This window comes from Macaca thibetana, chromosome 15 (genome assembly GCF_024542745.1).
Source record: "Macaca thibetana thibetana isolate TM-01 chromosome 15, ASM2454274v1, whole genome shotgun sequence".
Classification (NCBI taxonomy): Eukaryota; Metazoa; Chordata; class Mammalia; order Primates; family Cercopithecidae; genus Macaca; species Macaca thibetana.
The window spans coordinates 69,026,736-69,045,366 of record NC_065592.1 but is presented as its reverse complement, the minus strand read 5'-3'; positions in this window follow the sequence as shown (position 1 = coordinate 69,045,366).

Here is an 18,631-nt window from a genome sequence, read left to right as displayed (position 1 = left end):
CTGCCTGAGGTTGCAATACTAATTGGAGCAAACAAGAGACTAGCTGCTGATTGAAAGCATGGAAGAAAAAATCTGAGGAAATGGATGTTAATAAATGTCTTTGAAAAATCTGCAACATATTCTTGGAAATGTAAAAGGTCAACCAATTGTGTAGGGCTTTCTAAAAGCCCAGGAAATGTATAAGAATATCATAATTGTTCCACTGTGTCCAACCATGAGACATTGTGTAATTGAGAAGTGAATGCTAAGGCAGATTTATAAATTGGAAGAATATTGAGTGTGTTCCTCACTATACATACAAAGCCCTTCAACAAAGTGTAGAGAAAATAACATCCAAACATTAGCTTACCTCTAAGCTCACCAATCAAAAGCACAACTAGCCACATACAACAAAGAAGACATACTTTAGGGCATTAGTTCAGGAAAGTCACTAAACAAACAAAAATCAGTCATGAAAACTAGCTGCAACAACAGAGCAACAACAAACCCTAGAAAGGAGGAGTATCTAATATCCAGAGTTGACACACTGTAATATTTTAAATGTCTGGTATTTAAATAACAAAAATTATTAGACATGCAAAGAAACAGGATTTTCCTGTATGTATGCAGAAAAAATCCCAAGCAGTAGAAATTGTCCCTGAGAGGACCAAGAATTTGAACTTAGAAGAAAAGTATTTTAAATAATATGTCTTTATATACACACGTGTGTGTGTGTGTGCGTGTATGGTATGTAATGTTTATGTAGTATATATATGTGGGACATATCTGTGGTGATGTGGTATACTATATGTGGTATATAATAGGGTATATATATGAGGTATATGTTTGTTGTATATAATGTGTATAAACATGTGGTATGTATATGTGTTAGTGTGGTATGTGTAAGTATATATGGTATATAATGTGTATATACTATATATGGTAATGTATATATATGGGATATATGTGGTGTATATATGTGGTGTATCTATGTGGTAGCGTGGTATATATATGTGGCATATACTGGGGTAATGTGGTGTGTCTGTATATATGTGGTATATATTATGATGGTGTTTATACACACTTCTTTTTACCCATTGGTTTATTAATGGACACAGGTTGTTTCTATATACTGGCTATTGTGTATAATGCTGCAATTAGATGGGAGTGCAGGTATTTTTATGAGATGATGAGTTCATCTTTGGGTATAACTCAAGAAACAGGATTGTAGTGTTATACAGTAGTTCTATTTTTAACTTCTTTAGAAATCTCCATACATTGTCTATAATGACTGTACCCATCAACATTTCAATAAACAGTATACTACGATTTACTCTCCTTCACACACCCACCAACATATAACACTTGACTTTTTGATAATTGCCATAATAGCGTATGTCAGGTGATATCCCCTAGTAGTTATAACCTGTATTTTTCTGATGACTGGTGATGTCGGGTACCTTTTTATATATCTGTTGGCCATTTTTATATCTTCTTTTCAGAAATGTCTGTTCAGGTAATTCTCCCACTTTTAAATCAGGTTATTTGCTTTTCTGCTATTGAGTTGTAAGACATCTTCATACATTTTGGATATCTATTACTTATCAAGTATGTGCTTTGCAAATATTTTTTACCAGCCAGTAGGTTGCCTTTAAATTTTGTTGGTTGTTTCCTTGGCAGTACAAAGTGTTTAACATTTGATGTAGTCCTATTTATTTATTTTACTTTTGTTGCTTGAGCTTTTGGTGTAATATCCACAAAACATTGCCAAAGACAATGTTGAGAAGCTTTTCACCTATTCTCTTTTAGATGTTTTAGCATTTCAAGTTTTACATTTAGGTCTTTTAACCATTTTGAGTTTGTATTTGTGTATGGTCCTATAAAGATAAAATAAAGACCAAATTTTATTCTTTTGTATGTGGAAATCCAGTTTTATCACTACCACTTATTGAAGAGACTATCCATTTCTTACTGTATCCCCTTAATGTCTTTTCTAAAAGCGAGTGGATCTTATATGTTTGGATTTATTGAAGGACTCCGTATTCCATTCATCTGTGTTTCCATTTTTACGCCAAAAATATTATTTTTATTATGATAGGCTTGTAATATTAATATTAAATCAGGAAGTGTGATGCTTCCAACTTTGTTTCTATTTCTCAATATTACTTTGGCTATTCAGCTATTTGGCTTTTTGTGGTTCCATACAATTTTGAATTATTTTCACTTTTCTAATAGGAATGCCATTAGAATTTGAATAGGAATGGCATTTAATCTGTATATTGCTTAGAGTAATTTGGGTATTTTATCAATATTAATTATTATGATTTATGAACATGAAATATCTATCCTGAAATAAACATGAGTCATTTATTTGTGACTTCTTTAATTTCTTTTATTAATAATTTATGGTTTTCAGCATGCAGATGTTTTACCTGTTTGTGTACATTTATTCCAGTTTTTTTGGATGCTGTCATCAGTCATTTTCTTGATTTCCTATTTTAACTAGTTGTTATCTGTGCATAGAAATATGACTGATTTTTGTATGTTGATTTTGTGTTCTGCAATTGCACTGAATTTATTTATTCAAACAATTTCTTGTTGGATTTTGGAGGTTTCCTGCATATAAGATTACATGATCTGCAAACAGGGATAATTTTACTTTACACTTTCCTTTTTGGATGTCTTTTATTTATTTATTTTGCCTGATGCTAGTACTTTTCAGTACTATATTTACTAGAAGTGGCAAGAGTGGGCATTCCTGCCTTCTACTGAATCCGTGGAAAAGCTTTCAGGTTTTCTGTTGATTATTATATTGCCTGTTGGTTTCTCATAAATGACCTTTATTATGTGGGGGAACTTTTCTTCTATTCATAAACTGTTCAGAATTTTTGCCAAGAAAGAATGCTGAACTTAGTCAAATGCTTTTTTGTGTGTCAATTTAGATAATCCTGTGGTTTTAATCTTTCATTCTGTTAATACAGCACATTGATTTGCATATAATAAACCAGACTTAAATGCTAGGGATAAATGCCACTTGTTCATAACATATAATCTTTTTAACATGTTGTTGAGTTTGGTTTGCTAATATTTTATTGACAATTTTTGCATCAATGTTTATCAGAGATTAGGCCCATAGTTTTTGTTTTTGCTTTTCTGTTGTTTTTCTTACAGTATCTTTTGCTTAAGTATCAAGGTGATATGGTCTTCTAAAACGTGTTTGGGAATATTTCCTCTAGCTCATGTGGAAGGATTTAAGATTGGTAATAATTCTTCTTTGAATGTTTGGTAGAATTCATTCATAAAGCCATCAGTGCTAGGCTTTTCTTTTTTGGAAGGTTTTTAATTACTTTTTAAATCACTTTATTGTTATTGTTCTGTTTATAGTTTCTATTTCTATTCAATATTGGTAGGTTATATTTTTCTAGGAATTTACTTATTTCCTCTAGGCTATCCAACTCTTGGCAATTAATTCATAATAGTACCTTATGATTTCTTTTTATTATTATACTTTAAGTTAGTTCTAGGGTACATGTGCACAACGTGCAGGTTTGTTACATATGTATACATGTGCCATGTTGGTGTGCTGTACCCATTAACTTAATTTCGAAGACACCTGTTGTAATATCTCACATTCGTTTTAATTTATTTGAGTCTTCCCTCATTTTATCTTAGGTATTCTAGTGAGAAGTTTGTCAATTTTGTTTATTTTTTACAATAACCAATTCAGTTTTACTGATATTTCTATGTTGTTTTCTGTCTTTATTTGATATTTGTCCTGAATTTTAATGTTTCCTTTCTTCTGCCAGCTTTGCGTTTAGTTTTTCCTTCTCTTTTCTAACTTTTCTAGAAGCATAATGTTAAGCTTTTTATTTGAAATATTTCTTCTTTTTAAATTAGGTGTTTATTACTAAAAGCTGCACTCTTAGAACTGCTTTTGTTGTATCCTATTGATTTTGGTGTGTTGTGTTTCCATTGTTATTTGTCTCAATTTATGTTTATTTGCCATTTTGATGTTTTCTTTGACCCATTGGTTGGACAAGAGCATGTAGTTTAATTTTCATGTATGTGGTAATTTTCCAAAATTTATTCTGTTATTGGCTTCTAGTTTCACACAGTTTTGGTTGAAAAAAAAAATGCTAGATTTCATTTAAGATTTCTTGAATTTGTTAATACTTGTTTTGTGGCCTAACATAAGGTCTAACATAGAAAATTTGCATGTATGTTAGAGGAGAATATATATATTCTGCTGTTGTTAGATGGAAAGTTTTATATATGTCAGGTCCATATGGTCAGAAGTGCAATTAAATTGAATATTTTCTTGTTAATTTTATGTCTGGTTCCATCCATTGCTAAAAGTGGAGTATTTAAGTTCCCTAATATTGTTGTATTGTTATCTGTTTCTTCCTTTATATTTACCAAATTTGCTTGATATATTTCAGTGCTCTGATGTTGGATGTGTAAGTATTTACTCTTGATATGTCCTTTTGATGAATGGACACATTTGTCATTAAATAATGACCTTCTTTGTGTTTTGTAACAGTTTTAAATTTGAGTTCTATTATATCTGCTATAGTTATAGTCAACCCTTCTCTTTTTGGTTACTATTTGCTTGGAATATCTTCTTCCATCCCTTTACTTTCAGCCTATGTGCATCCTTAAACTAAGATGGTTCTCTTGTAGGCAGCATGTAGTACCATCTTTTATATATATATATATATATATATATGTATATATATGTATATATGTATATGTGTGTATATATGTATATATATGTGTATATATGTGTGTATATATGTGTATATATATGTGTGTGTGTATATATATTTTAATCCATTCAACCACTGTATGTCTTTTGATTGGAGAGTTTAATCCATTTACAGGTAAGGAATAGGTAAGGAATTATTCCTTCCATTTTTGATAATTGTCTCTGATTGTTTTTACTTTTTCTTTATTTCTCTCACTGTATACCTATGTAATTTAGTGATTTTTCTGTAGTGCTAAGCTTTGCTTTCTTTCTCTTGTTTGTGCATCTGCTGTAGTTTTACTTGCTTTGGGGCTAACATAAGACTTACATAAAATATAGTTATAACAGATTATTTTAAGCTGATAACAAATTAACTTTGACCACATGCAAACATTTTAGACTTTTACCCAATCCTTCACAATTTTTATTTTTGTTGTCTGTCATAATTTACAACTGTTTGAATTGCATATTTCTTAAGAACTTATTGTAGCTGTAGTTATTTATGACCATTTTGACTTTTGACCTTACACTAGACATTTGAAAGATTTACACACCAACCTTACAGTAATGAAGTATTTCAAATTTGATTATAAGTTTACCTCTACCAGTGAATTTTACACCCTTTTTAATGTTTTCTTAACAATAATTATTATCTTTTCATTTTCTGTTGAAGCACTCCCTTTTCCCTTTAGCATTTCTTATAAGACGAACCTTGTTAGTGATAAATTCCCACAGCTTTTGCTTGCCTGGAAAATATTTTTCTTTCATTTGTAAAAGGCAGATTTGCTGGGTAAAGTTAGAATTTTGGGGATTTTTTTTGTACTTTTTGTCAGCACTTTGAATGTATCATCTTATTTTCTCCTGGCCTGCAAGTTTTCCACTATGAAATCTGCTGATAATTTCATGGAGACTTTCTTGTATGTCACTTGACACATTCTATTGCTGCTTTTATTTATTTATGAACATTTTATTTTATGTTCAATTGAAATGTAATATGTGTACATGTTTGAGATACTATATATTGTTTTGATATATGTATAAATATTATAATGATCAAGTCAGTGTAATTAACAAATCCATCACCTCAAACACATTATTTTTGTTGTAAGAACATTCAGAATGCTCTCTTCTATGTATTTTGATAAGTATGCTGAATTATTGTTTAATATAATTACTCTACTGTGCACCCAAACTTACTCCTTCTATGTTAAGAGTAAATTTGTACATATTGACCTCTAACCTCTACCCCCACCATTCCCAGCCTCTAAGTAACCACTTTTCTAATTTCTATTTTAATAAAACGTTTTTTTAGATTCCACATATGAGTGAGATCATGTGGTGGACTTATTTTACTTAACATGATGTCCTCTGGGTTCCTCCATGTTGTCATTTATGACAGGATTTATTTTATAACTTAAGTAATTTATCCATTCATCCATTGATGAACTTAGATTGACTCAATATCTTGGCTATTATGAATAATATTGCAATAGAAATGGAAGGGCCGATAAGCTCTATGATACATCAATTTCATTATTTGTGTGTGTGTGTGTGTGTGTGTGTGTACATATGTAAAGAATAGTGAGACTATTGAATGATATGATAGTTCTACTTTTAAGTTTTTGAGGAATCTTCATACTGTTTTCCATAATGGCCATACTAATTTACATTTTCACCAACAGTATGTACCCAAGTTGTATTTCATTTTTGTCCAAATCCTCACCACATGTTATCTTTTTTCTCTTTGGTAATAGCCATTCTAACTATAATTATGTGATATCTTATTGTGGTTTTGATATACATTTTTTTGATGATCAGAGGTTTAGCATTTTTTAATATACCTGTTTGCCGCTTGTATATCTTCCGTTGCAAATGTCCATTTAGATCATTTGCCCTATTTTTAATCAAACTTTTTGAATTTTTTTGCTAATGAATTTTTATTTTATCATATAGTCTGCATATTAACCCTCTTTCTCATGTAAACTCTGCAAATATTTTCTTCTATTCTATAAGTGGTCTCTTTCCTCTGATGATTGTTTCCTTTGCTATTCAGAGCTTATAAGTTTCATATAACCCCATTTGTCTACATTTGCTTTTGTTCTTTGTGCTTTCGAAGTCTTATTCAAAATAATTTTTGCAGAGACCAATGTCATGAAGTGTTTTTCCCTGTTTTCTTCTGGTATTTTTATGGTGTTGGTTTTTATATTTAAGTATTTAATATATTTTGAGTTGATTTTTTTTTTTTTTTTTTTTTTTTTTTTTTTTTTTTTTTTTTTGAGACGGAGTCTCACGCTGTTGCCCAGGCTGGAGTGCAGTGGCGCGATCTCGGCTCACTGCAAGCTCCGCCTCCTGGGTTCACGCCATTCTCCTGCCTCAGCCTCCTGAGTAGCTGGGACTACAGGCGCCCGCCACCGCGCCCGGCTAATTTTTTGTAGTTTTAGTAGAGACGGGGTTTCACTGTGGTCTCGATCTCCTGACCTTGTGATCCGCCCGCCTCGGCCTCCCAAAGTGCTGGGATTACAGGCTTGAGCCACCGCGCCCGGCAGAGTTGATTTTTTTTTTAATCAGGAAAGATATAGAATCTAATTTCATTCTTCTGCATGTGGATACAAATTTTCACTCTGTTAGCGCCCTGAATCTGTAGATTGCTTTGGATAATATGGACATTTTAACAATACTAATTATTCCAATTCATGAACACAGGATATCTTTCCATTTATTTGTATTTTTTTCTGTTTCTTTCTTTTGTGTTTTATAGTTTTCAGTGTAGAGATTTTTCACCTCATTGGTTAAATTTATTCTTTGGTATCTTAAATATTTTTAGCTATTATAAATGTAATTGTTTTCATGATTTTTTCTCATAGTTTATTATTTTATTGTAGATATGCTTCTGATTTTTGTGTGTTGATTGTGTATTCTGTAACTTTACTGAATTTACCACTAGTTCTAATAGTTTTTGGTAGAGTCTTTAGGGTTTTCAATACATAATAATATGCTCTGCAAATGAGGACAATTTGACTTTCTCTTTTCATATTTGAAAGCCTCTCATTTATTTGTATTTGTTAAATGCTCTAGCTGAGACTTCCAGTACTAGATTGAATAGAAGTGATGACAGTGCACAATTTTTTACTCTCTTTTTCCAGATCTCACAGAATAATATTTCAACTTTTTTCTGTTATAGTATGAGGTTAGTTGTGGGTTTGTCATATGTGGGATTTACTGTGTTGAGGTATGTACTTTCTATGTCTGATTTGTTTAGAGTTCTACCATAAAGGGATTTTTAATTTTATCAATTGTGTTTTCTGTATCTATTAAAATAATCATGAGGTTTTATTAGTGGGATAGATTACATTTATTGATTTGTGTATGTCGCAGTATACTTGCATCCCTGGGATAAGTCCCACTAGATCATAGTGTATGAGATTTTAAATGTGTGTTGAATTTGGTTTGCTAATATTTTGTTGAGGATTTTTTAACCTATTTTTATTAGTGATAGTGACATATAGTTTTATTTTATTATGTGTCTTTTTCTAGTTTTGGTATGAGGCTAATGCTTGCATAATAGAACAAATTTGAAAGGGTACTTTTTATTATTGATTCAATCTCATTACTCCTTATTGGTCTGATATAATTTGGATATTTTTCTCCCCGAAATCTCATGTTGATATGTGATTCCTAGTGTTGAAAGTCAGGCCTGGTAGAATGCTTTTTTTAAATGGGGGAAGATTCCTCATGGATGGGTTGGTGCCCTTTCATTGTAATGAGCCGGTCTCACTCTGTTAGCTCCCATGAGATCAGCTGTTTAAAGGGTCTGACACTTCTTTCTTTCTTTCACTTGATACTTGTCTTCCCATGAGTAAAAGCTTCCAGAGGCCCACACCAGAAGCAGACACTGTTGCCATGCGTCTTGTACAATCTGCAGAACTGCCAGCCAAATAAACTTATCTTTGTAAATTACCCAGCCTCAGGTTTTTCTTTATAGCAATGCAAAATGGACTAAAACTTGCTGTGTTCAGATTTTCTGTTTTTCCATGATTCAATATGTGTTGGTTGTACATTTCAAAAAATTTTATTCTAAGTTTTCTAATTTATTGACATATAGTTGTTCATATCTTTATGATCTGTTGTATTTCTGTAGTATCAGTTATGGCCTGTTTTTTCATTTCTAATTCTATTTATTTGAGGCTTCTTTTATCTTAGTTTGACTGGTTAAAGTTTTATCAATTTTATATTTAGAAAACTTATCAATCTTTTGTAATTTTATAGTCTCTATTTTGTTTATTTCTATTGGCTTTTACTATTTATTTGCTTATAATTTTGGATTCAATTTGTTTTCACTTATTTGGTTCTTTGAGGTGTAATATTAGGTTGTTTATTTGAAATATTTTCTCTTTATTGAGGCAGGGGTTTATTGCTATAAGTTTCCCTCTGAGTACTGCCTTTGTTGTATCCCATAGATTTTGGTATGTTATGCTTCAATTTTAATTTGTTTCTATTTTTTTAAATTTCCCTTTCAATGTGTTCATTAACTCAATCATTGTTTAAGAGCATATTATTTAACTTCTGTGTATTTGAATCATTTCAGAGGGTTCTTCTGTTGTTAAGTTCTACTTTTATAACATTTTGGTTGGAAATAAAATTTGATATGCTTTTAATTCTAAAAATTTATTAAGACTTATTTTGTGGCCTATCCTGGAGAATGTTATGTGTACACTACAGAAGTGTGCATTAGGCTGCTGTTAGATTGACAGCATCTGTCCATACACGCGCGCGTGCGCGCACACACACACACGTATATATGCAGATACACATACAGGGATATATGTTTATATATAAACATACATATGTTTATATATATATATATAATGTTCCTTCTGTACTACAGAAGAATGTGTATTCTGCTGCTGTTGAATAGACAGCATCTGTCTAGATAGATAGGTGCAGACATACAGATATAAATATATCTGTTAGGTCCATTGGGCTTAACATTCAGTTCAGTTCCACTTCTTCCTTATCCACTTTCTGTCTGGTTTATCTGTTATTGAAAGTGGTGTATTAAGTTCTCTAATTGTATTGCTATCTATTTTTCCCTTCATGTTCATTAATATTTGCTTTATATACTCAGGTGCTTCAATGTTGAGTGCATATATATTTACAATTGATATGACTTATCATTGAATTGTGCCCTTTATCATAAAATAATACTCTTCTTTATCACTTATGACAATTTCTAACTTGGAGTTTATTTGACTTTTCATATAAGTATAGCCACTTCTGCTGTCTTTTGGTTACCATTTGAATGAAATACCTTCCTTTGTTTTTTAACTTTCAGTTTATGTGTGTGTTTAAAGTGGATCTCTTCTAGGCAGCATAGCTGGATATTATTTTCTTTTTAATCTTTATCTACTCTTGTTTGATTGGAGAATTTAATGTATTTTCAATCAAAGTAATTATAGGTAAGAAATTGCTGCATACATTTTGTTAGCTGTTGTGTTTATTTTGGTTTATTTTGTAGCTCATCTATTCATTCTTCTTTTGTTGTAAATCTTTGATGTGGTGATTTTCTTTAGCATGAATTTTTGTATTTCTTTATCTTTATAATTTGTATACCTACTACAGTTTGGCTTTGTGTTTATCGTGAAGATTACATAAAACATCTCATGGTGTAATAGACTATAGACTGCTAACAACTTCAGTCACATTAAAAATGTCCATACTTTTACCCTACCCCCCAATAATTTATATTTTGATGTCACAATTTACATCTATTTAAATTATGTATTTCTTAACAACTTATTGTAACTATTATTAATCTTGACTATTTTGACTTTTAAGCTTTATAATAGAGAAATAAATTATTTTCAGAGCACCATAACAGTCTTGGGATATTTTAAGTTTGACTATATATTTACCAGTGAATTTTATGCTTTCATTTGTTTTCATGTTAATCATTAGCATTCTTCGTTACTACTTGAAAAACTTCTTTAAGCATTTTTTGCAGGGTAGGTCTGGTGGTAATGTATTACCTAAACTTTTGCTTCTGTGAAACAGACTTTACTTCTCACTCATTTCTGAAGGACAGCTTTTCTGGGTATAGTATTTTAGACTGAAGTTAGCTTTTATTTTCTTTCAGCACTTTGAATATATTATCTCATTTTCCTCTGGCATGCAGGGTTTCTGCTGAGAAATCTGCTGATAGTCTTATGGGGATTTCCTTATTTGTAACTTGATGCTCTTCTCTTGCTGTTTTTAAAATTCTCTGTAATTAACTTTTGACAGTGTATTATAATGTGTCTTATTAAGATCATTTTTTATTTGAACGTGTTTGGGGACCTTTAAGCTTCATGGATCTGGATGTCTGTATGCCTCCTAAGACTTGAAAAGTTTTCTGTAATTATTGCATTAAATAAGCTTCTTATGGCATTCTCCATATTTTCTTCCTCTTGAAATTTCTTAATGTAAAAATTTGTTTGCTTAATAGTATTCAATAATTTTTATAGGCTTTCCTTATTATTTTAAACATTTTGGATTTTAAATGATGTGAATTAGTGTTTTTTAAATTGTTGGTAATCTCTACATTTCTATGCAGGCTAAAATATTTTAATAATTGACTTTCTCCCTTATAATAGTTAATTCTGTTATTCATTTTGGCTAACTGACTTGAAGAACTGTCTGTGGAAACCATGGGACTGTTTATCGATGTCACCTGTTCTGTGTCAGGTCAGGTGCAAGGAAGCATAAACTTAGTTCAGGTTGAGGTTACAAAGGTAAGGGGAGAGGATGGAAAACACTGCAGTGAGAAGCATGGTTAAAAAAGATTTTACGCTTCTTAGAGAAGAGAAGAGTTTAATTTTTATTAGGTCCTCATTTTATAGTGGAGGAAACTGAAGTTCATAGACCATATTAGATGACTCCAGATCACTCAGCTTCCTGTATAAAAGAAATGCCCTGGGAATCTGGAGCTTCCATCTTTCATATCCAACATATTGCACTGTATATATCAGTGGGGTTGGGTTCATTTTAAATGATTTTTATAACTCAAAAGGTGTATAAACATGCTGAAATGCCTGGTTAGAATCATGTTTGTATGATGATTTGCCCTTGCAATGTGTAGCTAGTCCTTACCGTCCAAATAGAGTCATTAAAATTGCCTTGGTTTTCTTTATATTAACATTACAGTTTTCTAGATGAAGGCAATGAGTTTCAAAAAGATTCAGTGAATTGCTCAAATGATAACTTAGGACTTAAAATTAGCTACTTGAATTCTAAGCCTATAACTGGGCCACCATACAAAATTACATTATCCTTGTACAATCATATTGTTAGAATTGTCCTTCTGTATTTTACAAACTTCTCTGGAAATCATGTTGTTATTCCTTCACCATTACAGGAGTACAAATTGTAGAAGCAGTATAATTTATGATTGTTATTATTTCTATAGTGTCGGCAAAAGTATATTTCATCTATAAATACCTAAAGCTTGATGCTATAAATTTGGAGAGGATGGTAAAGTGAGGCTGATATTTATCTTTGATTATGATTGTGCACTTTCATTAATTTGAATTTCACCAATTCACACTTCAGAATAATTTAGTTATGGTATTTGCTATACTATAATAAAATCGCCTGAACTTCGACTTACATGTAATTACATGATTTGGTAGGAAAATTAATACTTTATCATAATATACTGGAATTGCAAAAATAACATAAGGGATGCTTTCAGGTGTTCAAGGACTCTAGAAATCATTTACATACAAGCAACTGACGTGTTAATTTCAACTCATTCTTATCTATTCATTGAAGCTAGTAAGCTTCAGAACATGAGCGCTTTGTTAGTCTACTTCCAGTTACAGTACATAACAGAGAGTATTGAAAATGCATCTTGTTAAAAAAAAATCTATCATTTGGACCTTTGACTAAGGGAAACTAATCCAAATTAATGAGTTTTCTACAGTAATGATGACAAACTTTATGCTTTCTGATAAATAAAAGAGAAACTATGATCTAAGTTTTAGTTTCTATTCTCAGGACTAATTGCTTACTTAATCAAGAATTTCTGCCTTGGTTATAATTTTAATCAATGAATATAGATTTGCATTTTTAGAAATATATAGAAACTTAAATTTTTTTAATTTTAAAACTTGCGCGCCAGGCAGAGAATATATGCAGTAACAGCCAATTCAAGATGTCTGGTTAAGAATTCAGATAAACTAAGAAAAAATGAGTAAATGTTAGTACAAGTCCAATCATGAATCTGAGACTCTATCTGGTAAACTGTTGATGTTCAAGTGTGTTAGAAGTCATTAGAGAAAGGGCCAATGAATCAAGTATTTGCATGTTGGAGGGAGACTAGAAGACGCATGAGTCACAAAAACTATTATGAAAAAATATGGTATTGAATCAAGAAAAAGACCTAGGGTTCAAGTTTTAACACTGCTACTTAACAATTATGTGGTTTTCTGCAGATTAACTTTGGGGCACCTCTATTTCCTTCTCTGCAGAAATGCTGAGCATAATACCTGCATTCTCCACTCCTGTGAGTTTACTATGAATATTAAAAAATACCAATGCCTTCTGAAAATGTTCTATAAATATAAGGTCTATAATAGTTTAAAAGATAGCCTATTAAATAACTAATCTGACCTAGAAAAATTCTGGGTTTGGTGATTTTATAGAACTTAAGAAAGATCACTTTGTTCTCCCCATGCTGACTGAGAGCTCTCCATTCTTCACTAACAGAAAATCTGTCAAATAAGGGATTCTGACCAAGAGTGCTAGAAAAATCCATGATGGAATGGCACTGAAAATAGTGGAGCCCAAGGCAAAAGCATGATTGTATTAATTGGCAGCCTGCTGGCCCCTAAAAATGTACTGCAGCACTGGAGAGGCAATTGTCAATACAAAGGCTCCCAAGAACAAGTATTTTCTCTTCATTATGGTTTTAGAGTTTATACATAAAGTCATCTGAAAATTAACATTGATTTTAACATCGAGCTTCAATCCTCTGTTACTTAAAGTTTATTTATTGGATCCCTTTTGTTCTAGACCAACTCGATTGTCTAAGCCTCAATAAAAGCAACATTGGTTTGTTCCTTTTATGTTTTTTCTTTTCAGTAGACACTAGTCAAGTTTCAGAAATAACACTAAAATAAATTATTTAAAAATTACCACTGGAATAAAGAGCATAGGTATCACATGGGCTGTAAGTTGTTCTGGCAGCCCAAGGCAATGAGCTGCAAACAATTTGTACAGAAATATTTTAGGAAGGTGTCACTCTCCAAACTCAGAGCTAAAGTTTCCAAGAAAAGTCACAGGTCAGGGAAATTGTTCATCTGAGAACTACAGTTGGTCACAGAAATGCAAGGTATAAATTAGATAAGGTTCCACTGAATCAGTACCTATTCTAATAATATACGGAATAGGGAGCCAATTCTTATCTTTTGGAAACTTCACTGGATTTAGGTTCCTGAACAAATTTAGCTCAGTGGAAACTTGAGTTTCCATAAGACTTCAACTGGGGGATAAAAACTCTAATTTCAATTCTATTAGTAACTAGATGTTTAATCTTGAGCAAACAGAATAAAATCCTTAAGTCTTATTTTCATTATGAATAAGAGAACATGTAATGGAAAAACTATTATCTATCAAATGGCTTTCTTAAGATAATCAGATGATGTCGTATATTCCAGTCAGAACTCATTAAGTGCTAACTAATGTTCATTAAATTGGAGTTTTAAATGTTGCATTGTGTTATTTGGACCTTAGTTGAGAGTTTTTTTTTTTCTATTTAATTTTCAAAATTTATGTGTTGTTATGTTGTTTGGGTTTATTACTGTTTTAATAGCCAATTCTCAGAAAGAACATGGGGTTACCCTCTTCAAGAATTTCCTGGATTTCTTTTCTTCCTTTCCCTTTGCTTTCTTCTATCAGTCTTTCCTCTCTCATTCATGCTTGACTCCCACATGAGAACATGCTGGACAGGGTTCTTCCAGGTTCAACAATAGTGTTCTGACTGAGGGAGCTGTCATTCTCTTTATCTACAACTTATTAAACTTCAGTTATTTAAGAAAATGCTTCCTGGCTCAAATCCCTTGAGTTCAGCAAATATATTTCCACTGTCCTTATCATTTCTGTTCCTAATTGTTAATGGGGAAAAATCTAGGCAGTACAAACTTCAGAAGGTGCTACTTTACTTAGATATAAATCTTCATCTAGACATAAATGTACTTTATCTAGACATAAATCTATGTCTAGATGATATAGATTTAAGAAATTATGGTTAAACATAATAGAAATCAGTAGGTTGAGAAGAATGCAGTTGAGAATGTTTTCTCCTTATTAAACTGCCTTTTAAAAAAATGGTTATTTACCTGGGTTAAATTCCTGGTTCTAATATATGCTATGGTCTTGGGCATATAACGGGAATTCTCAGTTAGAAAAGGTTCTCCTTCTGTAATATGGGAATACAAATATTATGTGTGTCATAAAGTTGTAGTAAATAAGCTAGTAGTTGCAATGATTAAATGAGCTAATGTTTGCAATGATTTAGAACTGTGTTGTACATGGTGAAACTGTGGAGCCGTTATTATCATTATTGTGTTTTTTACAATGTTTAATGTCACTTGAAAGAAATTGCATCATTCCTTAAAGGAAACACTTGCTACTTAACTAATGTCCACTACATTTATTCTATTTGAATAAGCCTATGTAATATATATGTAAAAACATATATGATCAAATTCATACACAAGTGATTGTTAATATCCTTCTAAATATTTTGACCAAGTATTTCAGTTTTCTCAATGTAACTGGTTATTGACTGGACTAACGAGAAAAGAAAGCAAGTCAGGAAGTATTGAACAAGACACTATGTAAACAGAACTGACACTGCTAATGCTGCCAGTCTTTCATTTTAAATAATTGCAGAAAAAATCATTCTTTCCCACTATATTCTTAGTCATCACATTTACTAAAGTCTTTCTATACATGGACTGCTCCATAGTCTCTGTAAACGTTAAAAGTGGAGTCAGAATACAATAGGAAGAAATCTATTTTTTTAATTCCTAAATTTAAAAAAAATTATGTTTAAAACTTTACACCTACATAGATCTGTTTTTCTTTGGAATATAATAACATTGTATGCTTGGTCAATACATATCACAACTTCCTTTGGAGATTTACATTATTTTGATATTTTGTTGTACTGCAAATATTATAGCTCAAAATATGTAAACCACTTTAATTGTGTACGTACAGTTTAGTCACATAATCCAGGGTTAAGTGTAATAATACAGATTTAATAATTTGGGAACAACCGTAAAGAGCTCAGACTCAAAGTCAGAAAAGCCTGTATTTAAATTCCATCAAGACCAGCGAGGCGCAGTGGGTCCAGCCTGTAATCCCAGGACTTTGGGAGGTCAGGAGGATCGCTTAAGCATGGGAGTTTGAGGCCAGCCTGGGCCACATGGTGAAATTCCGTCTCTACCAAAAATACAAAAATTTTTGGCAGACGTGGTGGGATGCACCTGTGGTCCCAGCTACTGGAGAGGGTGAGTGGCAGCATTGCCTGAGCCCTGAGGCGGAGGTTGCAGTGAGCCGAGATCGCACCACTGCACTCCAGCCCAGGTGACAGAATGAGGATCTATCTCAGTAAATAAATTCCATTAACACCACCTACTTATCTGTGACACTGGAGGAAAAATTGCTTAACCTTTGTGAGCTTCCCTTTCCTTTCCTGTAAAATGACAATTATATTGCTTTCCACCTCAAAACAATGAAATTAGAAGAAATAAAAGACTAAAAACACCACTAACCTCTGCTCTCCAAAGAGAAAAATCAGCTGAAGGCCCCAGTGGCTACCTCTCTGAATCCACTCTGGGTTTGCGTTGGGCCATGATGCCTGTGGGATGCTCCAGGTAATGTCTAAGAACAAGCCTTCAAGTCACAGTAAGCCCATTCCTGAGAAAAGCAAGCCTCCTTCAGTAGAAGATTTGGTGGGAGACTTTTCTTAGAACCATGTTGCAGCCCCCAAGATCTTTCATGCTCAAGCTCCCTACCTTTCCTCTCTCCTTCACAGATATCCAATCTGTACCATAGTTGGAAAAACCCCTCTTATTCTGTTCTCCATCCTAACCCTTTGTCCTACTCAGAAATTTCCAACAATAAATTGACTATCTTTAATAATCTCCTGGCATCTGCTTCTCTGCAAGAACAAACTAATACATCATGTAGTGCATTGCTGGCACTCACTGTTTTAGAGATATGTTTTTAAAACCTTATAGGAAGAGATACCACAGGATAGATAAATTCTGTACAGATATTGTGTAAAACGAATATACAGAACTTCTATTATCTCCTTTACAAAATTTTTTATTGTTGTATATACAATCTAAAAATAAATTTCTTCATTTATTTTACATTGCAGCAAAATTATGAGTACATTGTATATTATTTGTGTATTTAGATTTTTTTCTCAGCAGCTTCTTCATCCACTTTTTATTTTCACCTATTCATGCATTGATATTTCAGTACTTCTGACTACATTTTTATTTAAAAGAGTAAATTGAATAAATAAATTAGAAATTTAGCCATAGGGTGTCAAGGTGATTTTAAAGATGTGGGGATCACATTAAATGAACATATAAGCAAGAAAAAAAAAAAAGAAAATGATCACTCAAAGAATTTTTGTTAAATACAAAAGAAAAACGGAACTGATCATACTTTTCCTCCTTATGAAGCAATGCTATTTGTATGTGGGTGGCAGAAGGTACTAAGGAGGAAAAGTGGAAAAAAGTGAAAAAGAATAAGAAAGGAAGACAAGAGCATACACATTCACAAAAAAAATGGAGATTTCAGTTCTCCAAGGAATGAAGCAGCTCTTTCTTGGTTCACATATTTTGTCATCTTTTCTCTCTATGTTTGCACAGGGTAAAACTGAAGTTTTGCCATTCTTGCCCTGAAACTCTTGAGTTATCATCTTTGATTCTGAAATTATAATTGTTTGTAGATACCCCCCAAAAATCTTCAGTATCATATGAGAAGGCAAGTTTCTCAGAATTTTTTTCTCACTAATACAGATTCCCCATTAGTAATTTGCTGACTTCTAAAGAAGTAATAATTTTTGGGTAGCTACCCAGTAGTGACATTGCTGGGTCGAATGGTAGTTCTATTTTTAATTCTTTAAGAAATCTCCATACTGTTTTACATAAAGGTTGTACAAATTTACATTTCCACCATAGTGTATACATATTTTCTGTTCTCCACATCTTCATCATCATTTTGTTGTTTGACTTTTTAGTAGCCATTCTGACTAGTGTGAAATTGTATCTCACTGTGGTTTTAATTTGCATTTATCTGATGATTTGTCATGCTGAACACTTTTTTCATGTTTTTTGGCCATTCGTATGTCTTCTTTTGAGAAATGTTCATTCATATAATTTGCTCACTTTTTAATGAATGCTCTTTTTTTTTTTTTTTTTTTTTTCTTGTTAAGTTGTTTTAGTTCCTTGCAGATTCTGGATATTTGTCCTTTCTCAGAAGTATAGTTTGCAAATATTTTCTTACCTTCAACAGGTTGTTTATTTTGTTGATTAACTTTTTTTGCTATGCAGAAGTTCTTTAGTTTAAATAAATCCCATTTGTCTGTTTTTGTTTTTGTTGCATTTGCTATTGAGGTTATAAATTTTTTGCCTAGTCCATTGTTGAGATGAGTTTTTTTTCAGTTTTCTTCTAGGGTTTTTATAGTTTCAGGTGTCACATTTTAGTTTTTAATCAATCTGAAATTAATTTTTGTATGTTGTGAGAGATAGATGTCCAGTTTTATTATTCTAAATATGGCTATTCAGTTTTTATAGCTTCATTTATTAAGTAGAATATTCTTTCCCCATTGTATATTTTTGTCCACTT